General features: G+C 39.8%; 1 long non-coding RNA gene across 1 annotated transcript; it reads left to right on the top strand.

The window, feature by feature from the left end:
- The first annotated feature begins 2,610 nt into the window (after positions 1–2,610).
- Positions 2,611–5,171, top strand: LOC122880128. The gene is made up of 2 exons (XR_006378832.1): positions 2,611–2,744; positions 4,443–5,171. It is a non-coding gene; the product is annotated as an uncharacterized LOC122880128 (long non-coding RNA).
- The last annotated feature ends 3,610 nt before the right edge of the window (positions 5,172–8,781 follow it).

Below are 8,781 nucleotides of genomic sequence, written 5' to 3' on the forward strand. Positions count from 1 at the left end.
GGGGCCCCCTGTTCGGGGTGTCCCCATAAAAAGACTTATAGCTGGTTACAGCAGCTTGGAAAGAAGCCCATAGATGGCCCAACAAGCCTCGACCAGCATTATTTCCTACCGGCCTCTTTGTTTGGTGAAGCCTTTTTTTGGCAGGGTTCCTATTGCAGCGCTCGACTTCCCATTGAGAAAACAACCAAACCCCCCCGCCACCACCAACGAGCATGGCACTCGCAATTCTGCTCTGAGCTGCAAACCTTGGCCTCCTTGTTTTCTTTAACAAATTAGTCAAAGCTTGTTTGTTCAGGTTGTATTTGTTTAATTTTTTAAAGCATCAGATGAACCCTAACTGCATATAACCCACATAGTTATCATTGATACTTTTATTACAGAGCTTGCCCCCCTCCAGGGGTTGTTGGTGTAAATGAAATAGCACCTCCTGGTTATTGTTTTCACTGCTTTTTATGAATGGGCCATGCAATCAAAGTTCACTCTTGTTTTATTATGGGGGTAATTTATCAGTGTTCCAAGAGTTAATAGTTTCCTTGCTGGTCTCAACAGCTTGTAAAGAACTGGAGCTCTTAATGAAGTTTGAGCACAATTCATAGTTAGCTGATAATATAAAGTTACACTCTATTACCATACAAATTATCTTAAAAAGGTTCTGTAAACAATTATATTCAATCAGCTTTATTCATCCCTCATGGACATTTCTGAGCAGAAATGACTCTTGGACGTTGGACTGAATCATTTGAAGTAAATGAGCCGTGGGGTTAAAACAGGTTGGCATGGTTTGGCATGTCAGTCACAGTCCACAAGCAGAGCACAGTAGCACCTTTCCATGTTGCCCGGCTGCCTGTCAGCAGCTACATTAAGCCATTACACAAGTGTGGAAACCGCCCTCGTGGCTGGCCCACACGGCACACATCCGCTCAGGGATACATACCATAATTATCCCCCCACTTCATACTCATCTCCCCTGGCAACTGCAATCATACAGCCCAAATAGCTTGGGCTAATTCATTACTTTGGTGGAGGGAAGTTGGCTGCCTGTAATGACACCAATTGCTCTGACCTAAACGCTGTAATAGGACCTCTTGGTGCACTGGCAAGGAAATGGCTGCAATTGAGGCTCTTCCACTTCCTAGCAACCGAGGCTCTGGCCTACAATTTGAAGGAGGAAATGCTTTGCATTACCTGTGCCCCGCAGCTTGAAATGCAGCCTAATGAAGGCAAACTTGTATGAATTAAGCAGACTTCGGGGGGGAGGCAACAAACAGAAAAGTGGAAGCATGTGTGTCAAATGGGTTTTCTAGTTAATTCGGTGGCTGTCTAACAGCCAGATTAGAGCCGACCGGAATTTGCCTGGTCGCGCAATCAGGAAAGACCAGAGGGGAAACAAACACAGGCTGTCTGTTTGGTCCTTACTGGACACAGAGGGAGAGGAGGAGGAGGAAGGGAAAAGTGGTGGAGGTGGTGAAGGCACGAAAGGGGGGGCTCTCACTACAGTTCCAAAGAGTAGAGTCCAATATTTTAACAGCAAACTGCAAGGGTTAGTGTTTCGCAAGGCTGACTTTGGTCAAATAATATTAGCATATACTTTTTATGATGTGTTATATACTGCTTAAGTGCCAGATGGAGAGGGTGCACTAGGCTGGACAATACAAGGAGTGAAAGAAAGTTCAGACAAGCACAGGAAAGTGAATGTTTCTAAAATTGTCAAGATGAAACACTATCTGAAGGATAAACTGCTCCCATCGGAGACTCCAAACAGGCTAAAATTAGCATATCTGCAAATTTAAGGTCAACTGCAAGGAGTGTAAATATGCCTTTAGCAAAGGATTGCTTCAACTAAATCACAAAAAAACCAAACATATTTTCTCACTTGCTTGTAGTGGGATCTAGCATTTCAAATCACACCTTTTTCCGTATGATTAGTTCATTTTTGAGATGTCCAACTCCAACCCAATGTAATGGACGTGCATGGGATTCTGCTTGTGGTTCTCACATGATAATAATTCAACAGCAACTTGTTATTCCAGAAACAGTGTCCAGGTTACCCTGGATATTCCACAAACATTGCTGTCAAAAGTTTAAATTGGAACTTTCTAATGAAGAAATTGTCATTATGAAAGCTGAGAAAATGATTTATATTTTGGTGAACAGACCCTTTAAACCTCTAATACATTCTCAATCCCTAACTTCAGATTTTCCCACACATTGGGAGAAGTTTAATAATACTGCTGCATGATTGCACGAGATTCATGCCCACTACATTCATCTTTACCAGCTTCAATACCACCTGTAAACCAAGTACTCTGAAATAAGCAGATACAATAGAACTAGCTTCATATACAAGTGCAAAACAACCTGTCTACACTAAAAGAACAGCCACAACATTGAAAACTAAACTCAGCTCCGGAGCTATATGCAGACTGAATACTGTCACGCTATCCCCACTCAACATTACCTCAACAAACACCACAAAACACAGGTTGGCCCCATTTGAGCGCTGGATCACATCTCTGCGCTGCCATTGGTTGGCTCTCAATAAAAGCAACGGCCTTTCTACCAGCTTGTCTGTTGGAAGGCCTACCTGTGGGATGGGGTATGGATCCAAGCGTCTGCTTGATCAGGAGGTAATGTGATCTGTGATCTTCTGTCAGGGAGGATGAGGCCAAGAGCTTGCACGTTCCAAAGGTGGACTGGTGAGCAGATGGAGACCAGACGAGTTCATCTTTCTCCCTGTAGTCCAGGTGAACTGTCTCACCCTCCCCAAACCTGCAAAGGAAAGACAGTCAGAACAGGCAGACACTGGATTTTATTCTTATTTCTGTTGTTAAATGATTGTTTCTTTTGTTTTGTCTGTTTTTAGTTGGGACAGCAGGTACAAAATTAGATGTTTAGCAAACCATGGTACCTTTACATTAAAGTTGTTACAATGTCAATGTGGATTCATGTGCTCTGCCCCCATCAGTAAACACATAACCAATAAAGGGCCAATTTTAGACAAGCATGTAGAAACAACAATCCCACATTAACACTGTCCGTACTTTAACTTTCTTTTCATAAAGTTACTTAATTCTAAGGAACAGCGAGACAGCTCAAACTCAGTAGCTTTCCACCCAAAAAATAAACAAAATCAAAACCATCACACATATCTAACAAATTATTAAAATGATTTTAGAGCTTACTTGCAATTCCACTGGTGAAATCACTCTCCAAACTGTCTCTGAGATGTTTAAAAGAACTTGGAATCTTTAAATGTCTGGAATCAATTTCTTGTCCATTTTGAAATTGTTAACAGGTGTAACTGTTACTCATGAAACTAAAAACACTTCACTGGGAAAACAAAGCCCCCAAATTAGGTTGGCTGTTGATAGATAAAAACCACTATTCTCAGTGGCGAAGTTTGTTGAGTTCACATAAACTTAATAATGTCCGTCACTACTTGACTCTACAGGAAACAAGTGGACTTTGTATTACCTGCAGGGTGAACGTGGGATGAAAATGTTTGATGGCATTTAAATTTCCAGTTAAGTACCAGTTTTGGAAGAATCTTACTTCCTGAATGTGATGTATTTCCTGATTAAACAGGATGTTAGGGGCGGGACATAACACGGGGAAGGATAAGCTGACTTCTTAAACATTTGTGATGCTTTATTGGTTGTTTATGCTTACTTGTGCAGGGTGACACTTTTCCTTGAAGTTGGAGTCTCCATTTCATGGGGTTTTTAAGGGTAATATTAAAACAAAGGCAAATGTACTTATTGGTTTATTTAACAGGGAAAACACATTAATACTTTGCATCTGTTTTTTTTTGTTTACTCCCATCTGTAAAGTACTTTTTAAGTAGTGCTTAAGTAAAGTTAACCTAACTTTACCATATTTAACATTACTGCAAATGTGCCAAATTTGGCCAAAAGGCTATATTATAGCTATTATATATCTGTAGACTTTAGTAGTATGTTACATAGCAAACTGGTCATATATGCATGCAACTACTTTGCAATGGATTTTGTAGGAAACTTAATGCTGCAAGGTATTATGTTTATTATCAACATAATGATGAAATGTGTAATTAATATATCTATATCTCTTTCTCAAACCTTAACTAAATGTTTCAGTAGCCTAACTACAACCACACCTTGGACATGGGACATGAACCCAAAGTCATGCAAAGTTCTTTCAAAGTTAAAAATAATTTAAAACATTTTTAGAAAACATATGCTTCATATATGTTTGTGAAAAAAGGAGGATGACAATTGTTTTTAAATAGTTTGGCAAAACACACTGTGATGTACAGTACACTTCAAATATATATGGGCCTGTAAAGTTGGAAACAACTTCTATATTCCTCTGGGTTTACCCAACTCTTTATGATTGGACTAAAGTTTGTATTGCACTTTTTGAAAAAAAAAACTGTGCTCCTCTTTTGTATTTTCCATCTGCAGGCTGAGTGTTTTGTGCCACTCTGAGAAGTGGGTCAGAGCAGCAGAGGAGCCCACCACCAGTCACTTTTGGCTGCTTCAAGTCACGTCACATAAACAATGGCACTTCATGGGGAGAGGCTCGTCTTCCTTCCTGCCTGGCTTCCTGTCGATCGTTCTGCCTGACTTGGCAAACTCAATGTGTCTTCCCCCCGCCCCCACTCCCAGCAGACCTCCCTCCCTCCTGAATCAGACCGCCAACTTGGTCAAAACTGAGGAAGGGAAGGAAAAAGTGGGATGACAAAGAAGAAATGATAAATGACACCGAAGCTACAATAGGCCTCTGTGGAAGTGGAACATACCAAGTCAACATGTAGGATCCATTGAAATGTAGATAGCAGTGGTGGGGTGTGAAGGTATTGAATGTACTGTTTGGCACCTACAGTGCACTAAACTTTTAACCCCGCCCACGACCTCCAGCTCCTTTCTCATGCAGGCCCTTCTGACCAGATTGATGATAGCGGTGCACTTCCTCTGCAGGGAGCGCGACCTTTGCTTGAATAATAGGTGACTGTTGATTAGCCTGTCTCATTAACATTCAAGGCTAGTTTTCTTTCCTTTTTCACTGTGCTTCCAGTATGGAAAATGATGAATTGCAAAATTATTAAATTCAGCATGAGGCATGGGTGGTCTTCTCTTGCAGTGAATTTAATCTGATTATTTTAAAAATTAAAAATATTTTTTTTTACTATATTTACTCTATCCTGTTTTGTTTTTTTTGTCTTATTTAGTTGTTGGTCTTGGTGATCTTCTGTCTTTTTGAAGAAGGTACAGTATAAAGATGTCTTGTATTCCTTCTGCTTGTTTAGGACATGATGTGTCCTTAAAAAGAGAACTATATGCACTGGTGAAATTTGTGATTTGTAATATTGGGCTATATAAATAAAATTGACTTGAATTGACTTGACTCCAAGCACTCAAGTGGATGATTTAAAACAAAAAGCTTTTAATAAATATGGGCTAGTAAATTATAAAAAATACATAAACGTGTATAGGCACACTTGCCTTCCTCAGGAAGTTATCTTTTTGGACTAAAAACTACAAATAGTCACAGATTTGAAAGCCAAACTCAACAATATAGTTCAATCCATGACCTCTGCAAGTTTGTTGTTCGCTTTTAGGGGCTGTAAACTCTTATGAGGTGTTCTTCCTCAGGATGCAAGATGCCCTTACATGTTTTATAGACCTATTTAGGTCAATACTAGATCAATTGTCTGGTTCAGAGTCAGAGAAGACCAGCAACCTTTAGGATGATGAGTTACAATTTCATCTAATCAGGATGATTTATTGCCGTTTTAATGGCATCCTGACAACTTTGCTATCTGACACTTGAATCGTAGATAGCAGACAGAAAGTCACAAAGTCCAAAGAATACCACATACATGAGGGGAAGCTGGGAAGCACTTGCAGGGGAAGACAGAGGTAATTTGTGTCTCTGTTTAGTGTTTCAGCTCTTCAGAGCCTTCATCTGTAGCTGAAGTTCATTCATGAAAAACCTTTTGTGAAGCAAAATGTTCTCTCTCTGCCCTCCTGTCCATGACAGTGGGTCTGTGGGCTGTTACTGACATATTACGTTTTTAAGCATTTAAATTTGCTCTCTGCAGGGTTAAGGTCGTTCCTGAAGCTTGATGTCCAGGAGTTTCTAAAATATTTGATTGTGAATCCAAAGTTATTCCTTGATGAATGTTTTTTATTGTCTCCTTGTTTAGTGGAATTGGAAGTAGCGTTCCAGAGCTGTGGTTTGATTGATGTCTCTTGGTGCACGTCTACACGTCTGAAGAGAGAACAAAAATAATTGGTCAAAGTATACGTGTATCAGAATCAGAAATACTTTATTGATCCCCCTGTAATGAAAGAGTTTACCCTCATGGATCAATAAAGTATTTCTGATTCTGATACACGTATACTTTGACCAATTATTTTTGTTCTCTCTTCACATTCAACCTGCTTTCTATGATTTAAAGAAAATCTGTAACTCCTACAAAGTTAGAGCTCCTGCATACAGAGAGCTTCATTCCTCAGTCATCATCATGATATGCAACCAATAGTACAGAGTGCAAAAGTCAGAGTCATAATGCCCTGGCATCAGATGGAACAAAAGATTTCCCTGACTTTAAAATGAACACATGCGAGAAAAGAGTGCTGGGAAAAGATGTGGAAAAAACATGAGGGGAGAAAGACGTAGAAGGGATTTTATTTTTAACTGCAGGCGTCCAACCTGCCTTCAATGAGAGCTCCTTTAAAGTTGCACCTGTATAGCATGGTGGGGGTACGTCTGGAGGCTTGATGTGGGTGCAGTGTGTTCTCTAACCCCTCGGGAAAGGAAAGAATTAGAGGGAGCCTTTGTTGTCTGCACTAGCTACACCTCATATATTTTAAAGGCACAAATACAAGAGGGCAGTCTAACTCATCCCCCCTCCGCTTAAAAAAAAACGACCTTGGCAGAACATCTCTGATATTCCTGTAAAGGCAAATTGAGCGTTTGATTGTGGCCAAACTTGAACACAGTTATGAGCATGCGCCACTGCACCGATGTAAAGATGAGGCACTTCTAGACAGCTGGTTTCACTTTTTCGTTCACTCTCTCTTCCTCTCTTGCTTTCCTTTTGTTCGACCAAAGTGTTCCTCTTTTGATTCATCCTGAGTAATGGTGTGAGATTCGCAGGGCAGCTGAAGTTTCCTTTCAACTTCTCACACGGCCTCCACAGCTGGCCGTCTCCTGAGCAGGACCCTGGAACAGATGCAGACGAAAAGCTATAGGCCCTTGCGTGACAGCTATTTTTTTCCATCTGCTTTGCAGTGCTGTTGGGCCTATCGGAGCTGAAACTATTAACAGGACCCAACATCACTGTAAATTCAGATATTAACAACAGTTTAAGCATCATTACTGCATCTATTTGTAGCATACTGTCACCAAAAGTCTGATGTCGCCACCCACCAAGAACCAAATGCTGTTACAGTTCGTCTGTATCACCTGCCACACTGGCTGAAAACTTTTTGAGACAATAAAACTTGAACAACTGTGTTGTCTACGACTTTGTCCCTGCAGATCGCCATACTCTTGGTGTCAAAAAAACACCCAATTGACTGAACTGACTGTTTTGTTCCTCTATAACAAGCACAAACATCCAAAATTCAGATTCTCTGCTACCTAGATGCTTGGCTAGACAGTACAGAAAGAATATATATTGAAAAATTAGAGTGAAAATACAAAGTGAACCTTTAAATATATATCTAAATATATAGTATCTATAAAAAAGATATAGATATACATATATAGTATTTTGCAATATATTGTCATTTGTCAAAAATCAATATGCAAAATACAAACATTGATACTTTTTACAAAATACCAGTAAGAAAATTGGCAATAATTAGAATATTTTGCAATATACTACAAATATATTATTCAACAACACATAGCAGAAATATTATTAAATGTATGTTCATCTCCATATATGGATAATGTACTGTATTTATGTTCCATATTTCAAAACATTCTAATTTTGAGAATGCACACAGTGAGGTGTGAGCCTCTATACAAGTCAATCAATTTCAAAAAAGCCATGCCGTATTCCCCAATCCATTAATTAGACATAATAGAAACTGTAAACAACCTCCTATACAAAATAAATAAATCATACCATATTTCAAAAGTCTTACAGTCTCTTTAATCCTCAGTGTGGGCCAGATCCTAAAGAAATGTTGCAGGAAGATCAATATGTGTTCTGACAACATTCTGAAATAAAAGTTTAATAACAAAAGTTTAAATTGCTGCCTTTATGCTGCCAAACTTTCCTGAGGTCCTGCTCCGTCAGGAAGGCCGAATTAAACTTTTTTTATCTGCTGCTGATTTACTCCTCTAAAGGCTGGAAAGATTAGACCGGCCTGCACAGTAGTCTGCAACAATAATTTTGGGTTGCAAGGAAAATTACTTTGGAAATGTGTGTCCACTGAGAGAGTTTGGAAACTACTGAAGCGTTGTATCTGTTCCACAGGATGGTGCGCAGGATTGCGTATCTGCATACTATGACTCTAAATATATAATGGTCAACATCCAGCCTTGCTTCTCTCCACTGAAACTGCTTTGTGTGGCAAATAGCAGCCTTCAGACCTCAGCAACTTAAAACATGCACACACAACACTCTGGCTGAGCAGTGATGTGGAAAAGAATTTCTCCTGGTGGTACACCAGCATTTCTATATACTCCCTTGGAGCCTCCACACATCCTACGAGGTGTCAGTCATGCCATAGTTGACCACGTCAGAGCCTTACCAGGAGCTGTGATTGACAGGTCTGTTTC

This window comes from Siniperca chuatsi, linkage group LG8 (genome assembly GCF_020085105.1).
Source record: "Siniperca chuatsi isolate FFG_IHB_CAS linkage group LG8, ASM2008510v1, whole genome shotgun sequence".
In the NCBI taxonomy this organism is placed as follows: domain Eukaryota; kingdom Metazoa; phylum Chordata; class Actinopteri; order Centrarchiformes; family Sinipercidae; genus Siniperca; species Siniperca chuatsi.